Raw genomic sequence first — 19,199 nt, forward strand, 5'->3', positions numbered from 1 at the left:
CCGGCGAGGGTTTTGTTGGGTGTTGAGCTTGGAATACAAGACCTGAAAAATCAGAAAGCGAGGCGGCAACCGAATATGTTTAACTTGGAATGGTTTTCAGAAAGGCAGCCGCGGTGTCTGAACAGCTCGGTGGCAGGGTGTGGGCACTCCACGGGAGCGGTGGCATCTAGACCTCCCTTCGCATACGCGAGCCGGGGGAGTCCGGGTTGTCTCGGGATGTCAGCCCGCTTTTGCCGCGGGCTCCTGCCTCGCCCAGCGGCGATTCTCGCGAGCGTGGAGAGCGGCTCAGCCGCGGCCGCCGCAGGACACGAGGCCCTGTAAGAGTTACTCCGGGAGAAGGCAGCGGCTTAGGCCGAGGGCAGGAGGGGACGGAGGGAGGAGGGTAGAAGGAGCGGAGAAGCAGGACTTCTTGCAGGACACGGAGCAGCGGCCTGTGAGCCAGCAAGTCTCCGTCCGCAGCACCAGCCTGACTTTACCTAAGGAGATGTTTTCATTACGCTTTACTCATAGTTTTTAGCAATTTGAGCCTAGACGAGAGAACAAATTAGTAGGGCTGGAGAGGCAGCGCGGGGCAGAGACAGTTGCTCTCTGCCGTAGCGGCTTGGAGAGACCCAGATAGCTTCATCGGTCCCCAGGCATTTTGCTAGAGGAAGTCTCCTGGGGCCCGTTTGAGTTCATCCATAGAAAACTCAAGGGGTCTTTGGTGTGACCTGCAAAGCGACCCGAACTATTGCTCTGGGTTGGACCTCTAATTCCACCGAACCCTCCACTTTAGTGTCCTAACAGCCCACACACTCTTTGCTTAAACACCTACAGAAAACAAGCAGATAAGAAAAAATACATGACATGACTACATTATCTCCCTCCAAAACATGTGTCCTGTAACAAAAAAGTGGCCCCAGGGCACGTGGCCAGTCAGCAGCTAAGCAGGTTTCTGAAGCTGACAGCCCCCCTCCAGAGGGCCGGCTGTAGATATTTTCACTGGAGAAGGGGATCTGGAAATAAGGACACCCCAGCCTGGTGGCGGGTGAGAGTTACGAACTGGAAACAAATTTCATTCCCTCCCAAAGACACTTTGATCCAACAGGAAATAAGTACCCAGATAGCAGCAGTTTTGAGACCACAAAGCTTTAGAGTTTCTGAAAAGGTGCTGTTATGGGGGCACCTGGGTGGCTCAGTCGGTTAAGTGTCCGGCTCCTGATTTTGGCTCAGGTCATGATCTCAGGGTCACGAGATCAAGCCCCTCATCAAGCTCCATGCTGGGCGTGCAGCATTCTTAAGATTCTCTCTCCCTCTCCCTTGGCTCCTCCCCTGCTCATACTCTCTGTCTCTCTCTGAACTGTGTCTCCCCCCCCCCCCCCGCCCAAATACATATGTCGATGCCCCAGCCCCCAGTGTGACTGTATTTGAAGACAGGGCCTTTCAGGAAGTAGTAAAGGTTAAATGAGGTCCTACGGGTGGGGCCCTCTTTATAAGAAGAGGAAGAGACACCAGGAGTATGCACACAAAGGAAAGGCGATGTGGGGCTACAACAAACAGGGAGAAGGTAGCCGCCTGCAAGCCAGGTAGAAAGGTCTCACCAGAAGCCAACCCTGCAGGCACCTTGATCTCGGACTTGCGGCCTCCAGAACTGTGAGGAGATAATTCTGTTCTTAAACCACCCAGGCTGTGGTATTCTGTGACGGCAGCCTGAACAGACTAAGGCAGGTGCCCCCAGTGGAGCAGAAATTCCTGGGAGTCCCCTGGTCATGCAAAGCTGATGTGATCGGATCGGCTGCAAAGGGACAGAGGGAGTGGCTGTCCTTCACCCACAAAGCCATCCAACACTCCTGCGCTCTCGTCACCCTTTGCTTTGCACCTCTTTTCCTTTGTGACAGAAAAACCTTTCCTACCTCTTCACATGGGGGCCTTCCTTTGATGTTAACTGGGGTTTGCAGGCAGTGTTTTATTGAAAGATTTAAAACAATGGTGAAAATGGGACGAGCGAAGAAATGTAGGAAAAATGATTTTATGGAGTACTAGTTGAGAATGCGTTGATCCGTATTTACTTCTTTCGACAATCTTTTCTCCCGCGCCCAGCATCCTGTGGCCCACTCCTCCGCAAGGACTCAGGGTTCCGCACCCGTTGTGGGGCTGAGCTGTTGGTGGCGCTCTCCATGCAGGGGGGGTCCTGACGCCACAGCCAGTGGGGTTGTGCTGCTCGCCTTTTGTCTCTGGCCCAGAAAACGAAAAGAACTAAAGAAAATATAGGTGGACAATGCTGTTTCTTCTTCATCGCCTTTCCCTCTCTTTAATAATAGTACGCAATGGGAACCAAGGTGAGTCGCTCATTCATGTGCAAGACTTTGCTCGGGTTCAAGAGATGCTGTTATAGGGCCCCGTTCTCCCCCTACCCCTTCCCTTTGTCTTCTGTCCCAGTTGCCTTAAGTGATATGGAAGTTCACAGCAAGAGATGAAGGGGAATTCAAGGCAATCTGTTAGGTTATGTTTTTTCTTTCCATATGTGCAGGAATGGAGCAAGAAAAAAGTTATGAGTGCTAAATCAGTATTTTTTGAAAAATGGCTTTGAATGAGTGATGTTAGGTCAGAAGGGTAAAAAGGGAAATTAAAGCTTGGAGGTGCCGGGGATCGAACCCGGGGCCTCATACATGCAAAGCATGCGCTCTACCACTGAGCTACACCCCCCTCTGAAAGTGCTCTTTGCTAATGCTTATCTGGAGATAAGTTTGTTTTCTGAGGCCCTCGATCCCCTTGAGCATCATGGTAGCTCAGTGTTAAGGGACATCAGCAGCCCCTGGGCAGGAGACCTTCAGGAGCTAGAGAAAGGGACTGATTCTTCAGAGTGTAGAGCTTGAAGTGGAAGGCAAAAGATTGGAAACGTGTCACATAATAACCCGAGAAATTCCCACTGTGGCCTTAAAACGTAGTTGCAGTTTCCTTCTCCCATTCTTGGCAAGGAATCAGTCAAGTCCCGGTTTTCAGCTCTTTTAATTTCCTGCAGCTATGTCTTAACCTGCGACACAAGACCATTGAAATTCAGCTTTTTCCTGCCTAGAAAGTGTCATAATATTTGTTATTTGCTCCATCGGAATGTTAAGGACTGAATTTGATAGAGAAAAGCCATGACCCTAGAAGGAAACCCTAGAGCGATACATTCAGCGTTTCATTTAAAGGGTCGTTTCATTCTGAATCTAGGCACCCAGGCAATGTAGGAGACCCTGCCAATAGTCCAAAATCTCTTTTTCAAAAGGCGTTCATAAGGCATGACTGAAACATTCAGGGATGGAGAGAAGTGTTGAATTATATGAGTGAGACCAAAGATTTAAGGACTAGAGAAAAAGATCTGTCTATCTATCTATCTATCTATCTATCTATCTATCTATCTATCTATCTATCAGAGATATCGTGCCATTAGAAATGGCCAGCCAGAAGAAAATGCAGAAAAGAGGAGGTTATAAAAATTCTTTTGGAAACAGGGTGGTGTGGGGAGGTTGGAAGATGGAGAAGACGAGCTAGCCTTGCTTGTATTAAATTCAAGATCCACGTATGTGGTGCACATATGTGAGGATGTCACATGACCAACTCAGGCAATTACCTGGGTTTCAGGCCTTGGATTTGTGAGTAATCAGTAGACCCAAATATGAGAGGGCAGATAAAGACTGAAAAGTGTGCTTGTTGGTGATAGTCATTAGAAAAAAAAAGTTCACTCTGGGACATTTCTTGAACCCTGAGATTTATCATGGTTAAGACTGTGTTCTTTGAACTACATGAGAAGACTATGAGAAAACCCATTTCCTGGTACCACTTTCTAGTGGTTAACTCTTTCTCATTCTGGTTTCCCCATATATGACCAATATTATATATATATATATATATATATATATATTCATCATTTCTGAAATTGGACAAATATGATTTGTCTGGCAGATTTGTTCTTCTTTCATTTGGCTTATGGAATCTTTATTTTCTTATTTTCTTTATTTTATTTTAATTCCACTGTGGTTAATATACAGTGTTAAATTAGTTTCAGGTGTACAATATAGTGTTCAACCCTTCCATGTATTACTCAGTGCTCATCATAAGTGTCCTCTCTTAATCCCCATCACCTACTTTACCCATCCCCCACCCACCTCCCCTCTGGAAACCATTGCTTTGTTCTCTGTAGTTAAGACTCTGTTTGGTTTGTATTTTTTCCCCTATGTTCATTTGTTTTATTTCTTAAATTTCACATGTGAGTGAAATCATATGGTATTTGTCTTCCTCTGACTGACTTATTTTGCTTAGCATAATACCCTCAGATCCATCCATGGTGTTGCAAATGGCAAGATTTCATTCTTTTTGATGACTTTGATGTATATTCCATATACAATGGAATATATTGGTATATATATATATATACAACATCTTCTTTTTTTTTTTTATTTATTTATTTGAGACAGAGAGAATGAGATACAGAGAGCATGAGAGGGAGGAGGGTCAGAGGGAGAAGCAGACTCCCTGCCGAGCAGGGAGCCCGATGTGGGACTCGATGCGGGACTCGATGCGGGACTCGATGCGGGACTCGATGCGGGACTCGATGCGGGACTCGATGCGGGACTCGATGCGGGACTCGATGCGGGACTCGATCCCGGGACTCCAGGATCATGACCTGAGCCGAAGGCAGTCGCTTAACCAACTGAGCCACCCAGGCGCCCCTATACAACATCTTCTTTATCCATTCATCTGTCGTTGGACACTTGGGCTGCTTCCATAATTTGGCTATTGTAAATATGCTGCAATAAACGTAAGGGTGCATATATCCCTTCAAAGTAGTGTTTTCATATTCTTTGGGTAAATATCCAGTACTGTGATTACTGGATCATAGGGTAGTTCTATTTTTTATTTTTTGAGGAACCTCCATACTGTTTTCCAGAGTGGCTGCGCCAGTTTGCATTCCCACCAACAGTGCATGAGGATTCCTTTTTCTCCACATCCTCGCCAACACCTGCCGTTTCTTGTGTTTTTGATTTTAGTCATTCTGACAGGTGTGAGGTGATATCTCATAGTGGTTTTGATTTGCATTTCCCGATGATGAGTGATGTTGAGCATCTTTCCATGTGTCTGTTGACCATCTATATGTCTTTGGAGAAATGTCTGTTCACGTCTTCTGCCCATTTTTAATTGGATTATTTGGTTTCTCAGTGTTGAGTTATATAAGTTCTTTATATATTTTGGATACTAACCCTTTATCAGATAGGTCATTTGGAATTTTTAGAATAAAACCAAACACATTAGGTGATAGGTTTTACAGAAAGAGGGACTAGAGAAGTATCAGACATAAAACTGATGGGTGTTTGTGTGAGTGTGTGTAAATAATGAAGACAATTATCTTGACTGTTTGATGTTGTAAAATATCAGGTTTATGATGCTTTACAATATTAGGAAAGTTTGTAGAAACACTGCTTGGTCTTAATGTTGTGTTGCACTTGGAGAAAACTGGGTATCTGTCTATTGGATTCTCAGGAATTCATAATAAGAAGGTATGCTTTCTTTTTCTGTTTGCCCCATGAACAAGATGGGAATTTTAAAAAAATTAAATGTCTGTAGCCATCTTCAGACTATGGATTCATTTAATACAGAATTATTCAGAGGCATTAAACATCTAAATTTAGAGACAGAATGCACTCATGCCACATATACTCAATTCAGAAAATCTGCAAATATATAAAGTATATGTTTAACTCATCACTGTCCAAAAGGGTAGCTGGTAGCCACACTGAGAATTACACTTGAAATACTGAGATGTGCTGTAAGTGTAAAATATACACGGAATCTCAAAGACTTAATTCGATATTTAAAATGTAAAATATATCACTAATAATTTTAAGATTGATTGTTGAATGATGTTTTAGACATCTCAAATTATTTAAATATATTTTAAATGAATATAACTTGTTTATTTTTTAATATGATTACTGGAAAATGTAAAATTACAAAAGTGGCTCTCATTTATGGCTTTATTCTATTTCCATAGGACAGCTCTGGCTACAGAAGACATTATCTGTTTAGGTGCTCTTTTGGGAGAATCCTAGAGCCAGAGAATATGAAACATGGTCTTTCATACCATGAGAGGACTTGACAGAATGCATTCATATGAATGATCTCCTTTGATCTTTACAGACATTCCCTTTGTATGTAGACATCATGGACCTCATTTTTAAGATACTGAGTGGAAGACTCATTATGTTTGGGAATTACCCTAGACCTCCCCCCTCAATAGAAGGTAAAGGAAGCATTCATGTGCTAGGCAGTAAAACACGCAGGGATGCTGTTTGTCTGATCAAATATTTTTTAATGAGACAGACTGCCCATCTTCTGAGTTGAGGAGGGGTATGTGGCTAATGGACAAAGTGTGTAATTCCAAGCTCATGTGAAGTCAGTGTCCCTGCCCTGATGTTGATTCTCATTTTGTACCAGTTTTCCACTTGCAACTTGAGGCAGTTCTTACCATTGGAGTACTGCAGGTTATTTTCCTGATGGTGTCCAGAGTTGTCAGGGAAAAACAGATACTGTCGTGGCGCCCGGGTGGCTCAGTTGGTTAAGCATCTGACTCTTGGTTTTGGCTCAGGTCATGATCTCATGGGTCGTGGTATCATGCCCTGTGTTGGGCTCTGTGCTCAGCCAGAGTCTGCTTGAGGTTCTCTCTGTGTGTGTCTCCCTCTGCCCCTCCCCTCCTCAAAATAAATACATCTTAAAATTAAAAAAAAAAATGTTGTGAAGCCAAGACAGTAATTTGAAAAGATAACAGTTCAAAAAGACATAAGAATGACCCATTCTTCCTAACAAATACTTTCAAGAAGTTGAAGGAAAATATGGGGTATTTGTCCCTGTGTCTTGATGACTTTACTGTCCATATGCTTTCATTTTTCTGTATTCTGGGTTCCCTTGTGAATGCTCAACAGAGTAATGCTTACTGCAATGCTTATTTTCATTCTTCCCTGAATACCAAAACAGTAATAACTTAAGATGTGCAAATTCTAGACAGGGGTGCAAGACTGAAGGAATGTCTTGTCAACAAGAAAACTCAGAATGTTCTTATAGCCATTTAAAAGCTCAACGATGCTCAAGAGTGTCTCTGATTCCAGCAGTTTAATAATGGCGTAGACTCAAGATACAAACCCAGATTTTCTGATTGCAAAATTGTCCTTGCATACACCACACCCACATACATCCTACTACATACACTGTAGGGGGCTCCTTTTCTAGTTTTCAGGTTTTCCCCTTACAGTTCTCCTGATTAAAAACCACACACCACACACACACCATCAAAACAGAAATGAATCATAAGTGGAACAGCACATAGCATATTGGAATGTCTTAGATTTTAAAACTTTAAATAAAATATTCACTATGTCAGTTAACATTTCATAGAAGACCTCAGTGGATAGACAACCGAGAGAGGGTGATAACAATATGAATGTACACTCCATGATCGGATTTGCAAAAAGAAGTGAAAGTTGTAGGTATAGACACACTTTTTGGAACTAGGTCCCAACCCTTGCATAAAGGGGTGAGAGCTATACCAAAGCAAAACCGAAGTGCCGAAACCCGGGATCGAACCAGGGACCTTTAGATCTTCAGTCTAACGCTCTCCCAACTGAGCTATTTCGGCTGGTGAAGAAGAGCCTTTTTAGTCATTCTTTCAAATAGTGAAGTTTTCATTTGTAGGGCCAGGGTACTCTTCAATGTCCGTTCCTGTTTTATTCAATGCCACCCATTCACTCACCCCAGAAACAGGGCTGCGCAGAAATCCATGTGTGGAAGTGAGATCTTTGGAGACGCAGGTAGGTTAGCAGAGGAGGAGGGGCGAAAGGGGGAGAAACAGGTACAAACAGGAAGGTGCTTTCTGCGCGGGCGCCTTCGGCTGTTGCACGACTCACCGCTCAGAAAATGGAAAGAATTCAAGGTGAAACGATGGAGCGTCTTCTTCCGGTGGTTTCTCCGTCTTGCGCTTAGCGACCGCGCCGCAGGGAACCAAGGATTCCCGGGCACCGGGATGCGGTGACGGGCTTCTTGCTTAGGGCTGAAGAAGCCCGGGACGAGCCGTCCGCCTCCCCCGCCCCTGCCCTCCCCTGCCCTCCCCTCGTCTTCCCCGCGCGGGCACTGCCCGCCGTCCGGGCGCAGGCCCAGGGCGCACACGACCCGCCGGCTGCTGCGGCCCCTCCCACGACAGCGCGCCAACCGGGTCTGTAAACGGAGAAGAGGGCAGGATCGCCCGAGACGGACGGGGAGGTGCGTACGCTTGGTTTTGAACCCTCCCGAGGAAAGGACGCACCACCACCAGCCTCACCTCTCACAACAGAAAGGCCCTCAGCCGCCTAGAAACATGAGCCCTATTTCCTGAGGGGTCTTCAAAGACACGGAGGTTGGCTGGCTGCAAGATCCACGGTCTCAAATCCCACTATTTCTTAAACCTCCAAACTGTATCCTCTGAAACGCTGCACGAGGAGAAATGCAGGAGGATGACGGGTCAGATAACAGTTTCTGCTGCAGAGACTTGTGCCCAATCAGCCCCAGCAAACTGCTTGGGGTCTGTTTTCTGCAAAGGCACCGGGAAGGGGCGCCTGGGGGGCTCAGTCGGTGAAGCGTCTGCCTTCAGCTCAGATCATGATCCCGGGGTCCTGGGGTTGAGCTCCAGGTGGGGCTCTCTGCTCAGTGGGGAATCTGCTCTTCCCCCATGCTCATGCTCTCTCTCTCTCACTCTGTTTAAGGTAAGTAAATAAAATCTCATATATATATGTATATATATACATATATACATATACATATATATATATATATTTTAAAGCACCAGGAAGATCTCTGGATGGAACTTTCTCCTGTGTCTTCAACATCTTTCCCCTTCTTTTATTTTTCCTCTTCTTAGAAAGTTTTTCAAGCCCGCTCCTCCTTAAGAAAGGAAGATGAAAATAAATAAATAAATAAATAAATAAATAAATAAATCTTTTAAAAGGGGGGGGCACCTGGGTGGCTCAGTCGGTTAAGCGTCTGCCTTCGGCTCAAGTCATGATCCCAGGGTCCTGGGACCGAGCCCCACATTGGGCTCCCTGCTCAGCAGGGTGTCTGCTTCCCCCCCCCCTCCACTGTGCTCTCTCTTGCTATCTGTCTCTCTCTCAAATAAATAAATCTTTAAAAAAAGAAAGGAAGATGAGCCACAGTCTGAGAAGATATTTCAATACTTTAAATTACAGAAGACTCTTATTTGGGATATGTGAAGAACTTCTACAAAACTCCAAGAAAGGATTAAAATCTCAAAAAGAAAGAGCAAATTAATATGAACTTCACAAAAGGGGATGCCCCAAATATCCAATAAGCAGTTTAAAAGGTGCTCAACATCTTTTGCTAACAGGCAAATTCAAATTTAAAATCAATGAAATAATACTTGTCTTCACCAGCATCACCAGCAACTTAGAAGAACTGACAATATCAAGTCCTCCTGAGGATGTGGAGCTACTGGAACTCTCAGGCATTGCTGATGAGACTGCAAACTAGCACCCACGCTGGGAAACTATTTGGAAACATTTTTTAAAAGATTTTATATTTGAGTAATCTCTACACCCAACGTTGGGGCTCAAACTCACAACCACAAGATCTAGAGTTGGAGGGTCCATCAACTGAGCCAGCCGGGCACCCCTAGAAATAGTGACTAAAACTAAATATACATATAACTCTGACCCTGAGACTCCACAACTGCATTTATGACTAAGAGAAATGCATGAGTATTTCCTTTGTGAAGGGGAGTAGTACGTGCCACCCCAAAATATGCCACTTTGGTGTATTATTTTAAATTAAATGTAAATGTATTTGAGAAATAGCCAGTGCAAGAAGGACACTCTGATTCTCTTTGGTGTCTCTGAAAGCAGGAGATAAGTCTCATGTGAAAGGCACCCTCCCTGTACCAAGAGGGTGGAAGGCATCCTTAGTACCAGAGACAGGGAATTTAGGGTAGAGAAAGCTATATAAATAAACCTTGTTGCTTCTTCACCATTTACTACCCCAAGTCCAAGCCCCTTTGTCATGTAAATTCTTTACAAATGTATGATTCCATTGTCTAAAAGCTATAGAAGCTTCCTGCTTTGATTATTTCTTTGAGTTTCATATTTTTGTGGGGCCTTAATATATATAAAATTTGTTTTTCTCCTGTTAATTGATCTTATATGAATTTATTTTTTATAGTGCTTTTGCAGTTGCCCATGAATGCTAAAATTATATATTTTTTCTGTTAGTGCATTACTAACATCTGCCACACCTATTTTAAACCACAGATCATTAGCATGAACCCAATTATTTGAGAAACTCAGAGAACTTGAATTAAGAATAAGAATTAAGAGTACAGATGTAGAATTTAGAAACATTCGCAATTATTTTAGAACATTAATTTCATTATTAGACCAGCCAAAGAACCTAGAAGGGAAGAAGGGAAAAAATTCCCCTCTACACTTGAAAGACATGTACAGGAATGCTTGGGGTAGAGTTAGACGCATCAGCCAAAAACTCGGAGCACTCCAAATGGACTTCAAACATAAAATGAATTAATAAAATGTGATGTAGAGTTTTCATACAATGGGATGCTTACAGAGCAATGAAAACAAGCTACTGCTACTAGCAACAATATGGGTGAATTTAATTTTTTAAAAAATTGATGGAAAGAATCCTCAAATGAATACATGTTGTATGATTCTATTTATTTTATTTCAAAACACAAGAAAAACTACTCTATGATGGTAGAGGTCAGAAAGTGATACAGCTTGTGATGAGGACCCAGGAAGCTCCTGGGAGCTGAAAAATCTTGGATCTTATCTGGGGTGTTGGTTACATGGTGCATGTATATGTCATAACCATAGAGCTCATTAATTAAGCTTGTGCATTTTACTTTACAAGAAAAGAAGAGCGGGGAAAGAAGGATGTCCTTGAAAACCTCCCCGCCTCCAGGACATACTGTCTCATTACTGCTTTTCAAACTGTGGTCTCCACACTGGTGCCTAAGAACTGGTTTTATCCATCTGTGAGCCTTTGAAACTCTTACAACAATTCGACCTTATTTGGTTAAATAAGGTAGAAACACTTTCAGGGGTTTTCAGAATTTCAGGAACAATTCTCTCTGGACCCCGGAAATGGCAACTGCGAGGGACCCACCTCCTGGGTGAGTTTTAATGAAACCCTGACTTTGTCTGGACAGGTTCTCAAATCCCAGTCTCCAGTGGAGGCTTTTTTGCGTTTAGCCCAAATTTGGTAAGGGGGTAAATTTGGATGTGAGGTTTTGGATGATTTTCTCCAAAACTGTTTTGATTCTTTTCCAGATTCTTCCTCCCCAGCACAGGAAACAACATTCGTCTACTGAGGGTCTGCCCCCAGCCGCGCACCACGCCCCAACCAGGCCGAGCCTCTGCCTGTGCGGGGAAGAGCTGAACTGGGACGAAGGAAATTAGAAAGTGAGGTGGAAAATGTCAGTGCAGAGATTAAAGTGGGCGATAAGGATCCTGGGGGTGCACTGGGCTTCAGTGGAGTCTTCGGGGGCACACAGTGGTGCGGGGAGAGGGTGTAGTGTAGGGAGGGAGGAAGGGGAGGAGGGCAAGGAAAACATCCTCGGAAGGAATAGAATCTGCGGGCAGGTGAGGCTGGCGAAGCTGCGCTTACATCTCTCCGCGTATTCCTGCCGGTGTGAGGCCAGAGAAGCCCTCCTTTTCTCTCCAGGGAGGCGGGCTGGTCCCACCAGGGGATCTGGCCCATTTTGCCCGGGACTGTGGTGGCTTCGGAGCCTCACGATTCTGGACAGGCTGCGCGCTCTGGGGACGCGTGAAGCTCGTTTGAAGCTCCCGAGCTGCGGAGACTGCGCGCTTTCTGCGCGTGGACGTGGTGGGAGCAGGTCGGGAGCAGAGCGGGACTGGGGGGATGGAGCACAAGCGAGATGCTGCAAGCGCTGGATTTGATAAGGTTTTACCTGAAGTGCAAAAGAGAAGAAAGTTCTCATTTGCTCCGCTTATTTCTAACTCCTAGAAAGAAGCTCATTGAAACCCACCTTTCTCCGGAAGAGACTGTTCCCGGCATTTGCGAGGCGCTCCTTCCCTTCTCCCATCCTGCTCCTGCCTCAGCAGAAGCCCGGCTCGCCCAACAGTCGGTGACGCCCGGGGCAGCCCCCCTCCTCGGGCCCAGCAGGGTTGTGCAGACGCAATACGGCGGAGTCAGGAGGATGGTTTGTGAGCTCCGGGTGCACAGGGAGGGAAGGGGGAGCGCGTTATGGAAGATACCGAGGTTTCTTGGCCTCTTTAGATGGAGAGGAGGCTGCTTTTCTGCTGTCTGGATGTTTAGTACCTTGATTGCTTCTTTCCTTTGGTGACTGAAAATAAGATTAGATTTGTAAAAGCAAGATGGTGTTGAGATGCTTGCGTTGTGCCCTGTGGATTTCTGTTGAGGCACTGTGATATCAGAATCCGAAACTCTGCAAAGAACTCTGATCTGGAGATAGGTTGCTCTGAAGTTTGGAAGGAAGGTGTTCCTGGAAAATCAGTGGATTGAGGTTGAAAAGATCTACGGTGTTGGGGAGGGCAAGAGCTCATACTTGATGGGGCGACAGAGAGATGAGTCATCCCCTGGACTGATCTTGGACATGGGCATTCAGAATACTTGCCATTTCAGACCACCCGTAGAACACCCGTAGAACACCCAGAAAAGTATGTTTCTCTCGACCTGATTTCAGCCGAGGTGACTGCTATCTTATCCTTGTTTGTCATATTTTGCCGTGTAACGGCTTTTCTGTGAGTAAGCTCCAGAGCTGAGGGTCCCTGGTGGAAAAGGTGCATTAAGTCATCCACCACCGGCAGTGAAATCTAGTGAAGTATTTCAGTGCAAGCTACTAAGCCCTCTGCAAGCTGGGTTAGAAAGAGATAGAATAATAATAAGAATAAACCATAAGAGAGAGGAAGTGTTTAACCTTCTGATCCAGGATCAGATGACTTGTCCATCAGGCCACACAGACCCACATTTCCAGATGCTTTCAGATTCCACACAACTGGAAGTGGTGCGGTTGGGAGAACTGCTTGCTACTGTTGGAGGTGGTTAGTGAGGCTCTAACGGGATGCCCAGAGGCCAGCAAGGAGGAGGCCGTGGCTGGCTGTGGGGAAGGTCAGAGGCCTGTCCTGGCAGCGTCCACGAGAGGCCGGATCCCACCAGACAGGCCCACGGTGGCGGCGCCACGACAGGAAAGCCCTGGTCAAATAAGGAAGAAAACCACCACACCCCCAACTAATGAATATTCCACCCCCTCGTGAACACCTGTCCGTAAAATATAGAAGCCCAACCCCAGGGCGCACAGCCCTGTCTCCCTTGAGCTGCCCGCTCTCACGTCTTGAGATGGTACTTTCACTTTTATAAACCTTCCTGCTGGTGTCGCTCATCCACCGTGTTGTGTCCACCCTTGAATTCTTCACCATGAGACCAAGAACCTTCGGCGACAGCTTCTCAGTGGGCGGGGTCAGGGTCTCTGGGCCTGAGGTCTCCCTCTCTCCTAACAACGCTGCTGGATTCTGCAGCCCACCGGTGGTGGCCGGCAGAGGCCCACGTGCTCGAGACGCCGACAGTGCTCGTACAGATTGGGTGAATAGCAGGATTAACACAGAACTCAGCAAAGGAGCAAAACTACCTCCTGTGTCCCAGGGAGGTGAAGAAAGAACAGCGGCAGCCAGGACAGCTCAAGTTTGACAAGCTCTTTGGGGCAGCAGATGTTAGAAGAGCAGGTGGAGAAGGGAAGCCAAAACTGGAGGTGCTGGGGATTGAACCCAGGGCCTCATGCATGCTAAGCATGCGCTCTACCACTGAGCTACACCCCCTGGCTCTCACTTGGGCTTTGAAGACCTTTGACGACCCTCTTGTGACTACAGCTGTCTGAGTCTCAGGACTAAGCAAAGCAGAACCACTTTATGTTCCGTTCCGTTATTTCTAAAGTCCTGGCAGTATGTCCTTTCTGAGGCACGGCTACTCGGGGAGAAAGGAACCTCAGTGGCAGAAAAAGGCACCGGTCGGCTTCCCGTCCAATAGGACCTCCTGGACCACACTTCCATCCCACCACCTGTGTGCATCCCCGGAGAACAGCCTCTTGCAATTTTTCTGAGCATCACTTTTAGTATTCTTTTAACTCTTGGATACATCAATGTTTTACATAGTAAAACAAGTTAAATTGACCCAAGTGTGTGTACAGATACTCTAAAACTGAATATAAACAGAAACAAATCAAACATAACTACATTGAAAAGGAAAAGAACAGATCCAAGTAAATGTTTTACACAGTGCTTTGTTTTAATTGTAAAGACGGGAAAAAAGGCAAACATCTTAACCTCTACATAGCAGGGTTTTGGGGTTGGTTTTTTTTTTTTTTTTTTTTTGGTGTTTAAGGGTATAGCAATTCTGATATTTTGTGTGAATTTATTTTCATTTGTGTGTATTTTTGTGTGATTGGAAAAACGAACGCATATTTGGTGTTGGAAACTGAGCCCCTCTCTGTTAGAGAAGGAACTAAGTAAGGGTGGCCTGTTGGCTCTGGATGGGAATTAGAGGCATCAGTGTGAAATTATACATATATAAAACTGCCATTTCCCCCCAGACTTGTCTGCTAAAAGGCCTAGAAGAAATTATACCTCTGTAACAAACAGCAATGCTAGCCCAATATCTTGATTTTTAAATACCATCCCCCCCCAAAAGGAACCGGAGATACTTTTAGAAATCACTGACTCTAGGGCTGGACCAGGGAAAGTACAAGATGAACCTAAGGTATCTTTCTGTGCTAGAATGTCGGTGCTTAAAGATGATGGGGACAACTCAGAAGGACCCAGAAGTCAACTTGAAGGACCTCTCACTGGTCAAATTGGACATGCTTTGAGCATGAATAATGACAAGTGATTATAATCCTTGGATACTTAAATAAATAAATATGGAAGAAGGGAAATTTTTCCTTATGGTGGTGTGTGAAGTAATAATAGAAGTAATAATAAGTTAGGAAATCACCCCTTGGCCGCCATCAGAACAATGATAGATTCAGGCAAAATTCATAAATCAATGCTAAAAACATAGGTAAAAATTTGATGAGGATCAGGATTTTATATAGTCTCAGAATATTTCCTTATATGTTACTTATTAATTACAAGGGGAAATGATAATTTTAGGGGGAAAAAACCTGCTGAACACAACCTTAACCAAGTGATCAAAGCAAACATCACTAATAATGGGAAAAACTGACATCACATGCCTCCTGGCATGATGGAGGGAAACACCATTTCTATGATATTCCTCCCAAATATTCACAACCTGAGTCTACTCTAATCACAACATAAATTGAAGAACATTCTACAAAATCACTGGCATGTGCTGTTCAGAAACATGTCGATCTCATGAAAAACAAGAAGCTTGAGAAGCCATTCCAAATTTAAAAAGACTAAAGAGTAACTAAATTCATATGTGATGCTAGAATGGGCCCTAGTTTGAGACAGAAATTTCTATAAAGGATTTTGTTAGTAAAATTAGCTAAAGTTAATATAGACTGTATATTAGATAATATTATTTTACCAGTGTTAAATTTTCTGAATTTGAAATTTGTGCCATGGTAAGGAAGCGTCCTTGCTCTTAAGAAATATATGCTGACATGAATAATAAAAAGATTATGATGGAAGTTTACAGTAAAAAGATGGTGGATAAAAAGACATAATGTCCAAAAATGGGTTTCAAATAGTTTAGAAAAATAATAATGTCTCTAGGTAGGTAGGTAGGTAGGCAGGCAGATAGGTAGAGATGCCTGGGTGGCTCAGTCAGTTAAGTGTCTGCCTTTGGCTCAGGTCATGATCCCAGGGTCCTGGGATTGAGTCCCGTATCAGGCTCCCCGCTCAGTGGGGAGTATGCTTCTCCCTCTGCTTGTGCTTTTCCTCTCTCTCTCTCTGACAAATAAATAAATAAAATCTTTAAGAAAAAAAAAGGTATCTATCTAGATAGGTGATAGATTTGTTGGTTATTGAGGGTGAGGCGCATAGTGCTCTGAAATGATCCCGACCTTTGGACAGGTGGTTCCCATCCTATTTAAAATATCGCTAAGCAGAGACAAGGATGCAAATTTGCCCATTTATAATGTTAGAATTTAGCAGGTCTTTTGCTCTATTTCCCTTTCACACTCCTTTCACGCTAGGGACATCTGAAAGAGATTGAATTTCTTTCTCCGAGCTGGGAAGCAAAGAGGGGCTGCCATGGTTGGGAAAGAAGACGGAGTGCTCTTCCCTCTCTACCATCGGCCACGATGATGGGCACAGATAGTTTTGGATTGAAACTGTAACAGCCCTTGAGTGAGGCCTTCCGTGGACTAGAAATTTTGGGGAGTGCCTGGAAAATGCAGAGCAGGAGTACGGACAAGAAGTGGTAGAGGAAATGACTGTTCTTTCACTACAATGGAAATGTCTTAGACATCTGTGAACTATTTGTCTTCTTGTTTTGGCAGCTAATAATTCCCATTTTGACACATACCAAAAGTTTCTTTTTTTTCTTTTTTGCCATTTCTGCATAGGAGTGTGTTTGATGTTGACTGATATTTCTGGGTATACTTTTAAAAGAAGGAATGATAAAAGAAGGGAGTGATGAAAGGAAAGGAAATTGTAGAGGATGAAATAGCCGTTCGCACATGCAGGCTAGCTGGGTGATTTAAAGCAGTTTGTTGGTTGGTTGGTTGGTTTTAATGTTCGGCAGACTCTGGCCTCTCAACAGCCGTCACTTTGCGGTAGCATCCCCCCACCGAGTCACCTAGTGTCCTCTGCTTGTTGTTGGACCAAAGTTTTGGTGATGGAGAGAGGAGATGAGTAGAAAAGTCAAACGGAAGACTTTTGATTCCTCCTCCTAAAAACTTCACAGAAAAGAAAGGAAACTAAGGTACTTTTCCTCAGACCTCTTCTCTTCTTCTTCCCTTTTCTGTTTTTCCTTCTTTCAATAGTAGTGAAAACAGAGGCCAGCAGGACGGGTTTGGGGGTATGGTGGCCCACTTGTTTTGAGTCTAGGGGTTCCCAGGCTGAATAAGGGCCCCAAAGGTAGCAGGCCTCAGTCCCTAGCCCCTGTGTTCCCTTACAGGGACCAAGTGTCTTTGCAGCTGTGATTACATTGGGGGTCTCCAAGTGGGGATCTTGCCTTGGGTTGTGCGGTGGGCCCCCTGTAAGCACAGGTGTCCTTCAAGAGAGAGGCAGAGGGAGGTCTCCCACGCGCAGGGGAGGGGGCAGAGCGACCCTGGAGGCCGGGGTGCGGGGCATGCAGCCGCCAGGCAAGCCTGGGGGTCCGCACCTTACACCTGCCCCAGGAAACCAATAGACCACGTGAACATCTATCTGCCGGCCAGCTTGAGTGGCTTCGAGGCTCGAGGAGTCTAAACAGGGTGGCGTCAAAATGCACGTCTTGGGTGAAGTGTTTGAATTTCCGGGGCGCAGGCAGTGAATGAGGAAGGGAAGTAAGACAGTAGGATGGCTCAGCCGGCACCGTTTGGAGGATGAGGAGCCAGCCGGATGGAACCCGGGGCCTCTGCCGCTGAGCCGTACCCCCCACCTCCGGGTCGGCCTCACTGCCCTCCGGGGCCCCTCCCCGGGCTTGCCCTCGTCTTTGCAGCAGGTGGGAAGAAGGCGCAGCGCGTGTGACTCCCTGAGGACAGAGGGCCCCGGGGGGTACTGATCCTTTAGCAAACCAAGCTTGAAAGGGACACAAAATATTGAAAACATTCGTTGGAAAAGTGACCAGCTTTTCCCTGGATAAAACACTTCTTGCTATTTGTTGTTCGCTCCACGGCGATGTTAAGGGCAAGATTCTGATGGGAAAACCCCAGGTGAGAATTCAAACCACAGGCAATTCGTTCAGCGATTCGTTACCAGAGCTCTCCGTGTTTATTACAGCCTGAAGGCAGCTGAGAACGCTGGCGGGGTCGTCCAGGATAATAATGTTCAAGGCCAGAACCCAACAGCGGATTCAGGGATGGAAAGAAGTGTGGAATTTCGAAAGTAAGTTAAGTAGGTAGCTAGACACGGGATGGAGAGGCCTACCCAGTTTCCAGAGCCAGAAAGAGGGGGAGACTCGTGAAAGAGACCCTGTGGTTCTCTCAAGCAGAAGAGAGGTTTGTTCTCAATGCTGTTCTGTGGAGGATGGAGGGGAGATGGAGAGGAAGAGAGTGTGGTTTGGGGCATGTCACATTTAACATGTCCATCTACAGGGTCCCCCTGGGGAAGCAACATACTGAACTCTACCCAGTGCCCAGACCTGAGTACTTGGGGGTGGGTGTGACCACGAGCCACAGGTTTACGTAATAGAGAGGGAAAACTGAAAGTGTCCTGGAAGATCTAGAGTCAGGAACCCATTTTTTGATGGTTGCAAAAACAAAAACAAAAAAAACAGTTCTTTCCAGACTGATCTTGGACCCTAGGATTCACGCTGGTTAGCACCATGGCCTGGAAACTTCCATGGAAGACCCCCAAAGACTCATTTCCTGGTACCAGCCTCCTAGTAGGTGTTCTTTCTTCTTCATTCATCTTATGTCTTTGCTATATTAGTAAGTACATCACTGAGTCTCTTAAAATTCAAAGGACCTCGTTGACTTGGCAGAATTTCTCTCTTGGTCAGCTCATGGGGCTGGTAGAAGAGATAGGAGGAAACAGACGTGGCAGGTCTCACTGGAATTGAGTGCTAGAGAAGTGGTGCCCACAGAACTCTCCAAGCTCTTGTATGTGGTTGTGTGTGTGTGTGTGTGTAAGTGTTGGGAGGATGAGTGGAATATTATCTAGGCTGATGGTGTGAAAACACAATTGTGAAAGTTGCCAGTGTCATCGAGTAATTATCCCCTAAGTTGCTCCTGGAGAAACCTAGATACCAGTTAGATTACTAGAAGTTCCTCACAAAAAGGTTTGGGTTTTTTTTTTTTTTTTCTATTTACCCAAAGGTACACTGAATGCCATAATTGTTTATTAATTTTCTCTGACAACATTCAGACTCTCTGCCTACAGCATGACTGAAATATCTGTTCACAGAGAAATAGTAGGATCAGTTTCAAATATGATTCTTCTTACGAAATAACCATTTATCTCCTAAGGTAGAATTCATTCATACTCAGGAAACCTGAAGACATATGCAGTACATTTCTAATGCATCCAGGATCAGGGGGAAAA

At 45.1% G+C, this 19,199-nt stretch overlaps 3 non-coding genes across 3 annotated transcripts; all 3 read right to left on the bottom strand.

The window, feature by feature from the left end:
• Nucleotides 1-2,613: 2,613 nt before the first annotated feature.
• On the bottom strand, nucleotides 2,614-2,685 carry TRNAA-UGC. Its single transcript has one exon. It is a non-coding gene; the product is annotated as a tRNA-Ala (tRNA).
• Nucleotides 2,686-7,578: 4,893 nt separating this feature from the next.
• TRNAF-GAA lies at nucleotides 7,579-7,651 on the bottom strand. Its single transcript has one exon. It is a non-coding gene; the product is annotated as a tRNA-Phe (tRNA).
• Nucleotides 7,652-13,793: 6,142 nt separating this feature from the next.
• Nucleotides 13,794-13,865, bottom strand: TRNAA-AGC. Its single transcript has one exon. It is a non-coding gene; the product is annotated as a tRNA-Ala (tRNA).
• Nucleotides 13,866-19,199: the final 5,334 nt, after the last annotated feature.

Source organism: Neomonachus schauinslandi, chromosome 8, assembly GCF_002201575.2.
Source record: "Neomonachus schauinslandi chromosome 8, ASM220157v2, whole genome shotgun sequence".
NCBI lineage: Eukaryota > Metazoa > Chordata > Mammalia > Carnivora > Phocidae > Neomonachus > Neomonachus schauinslandi.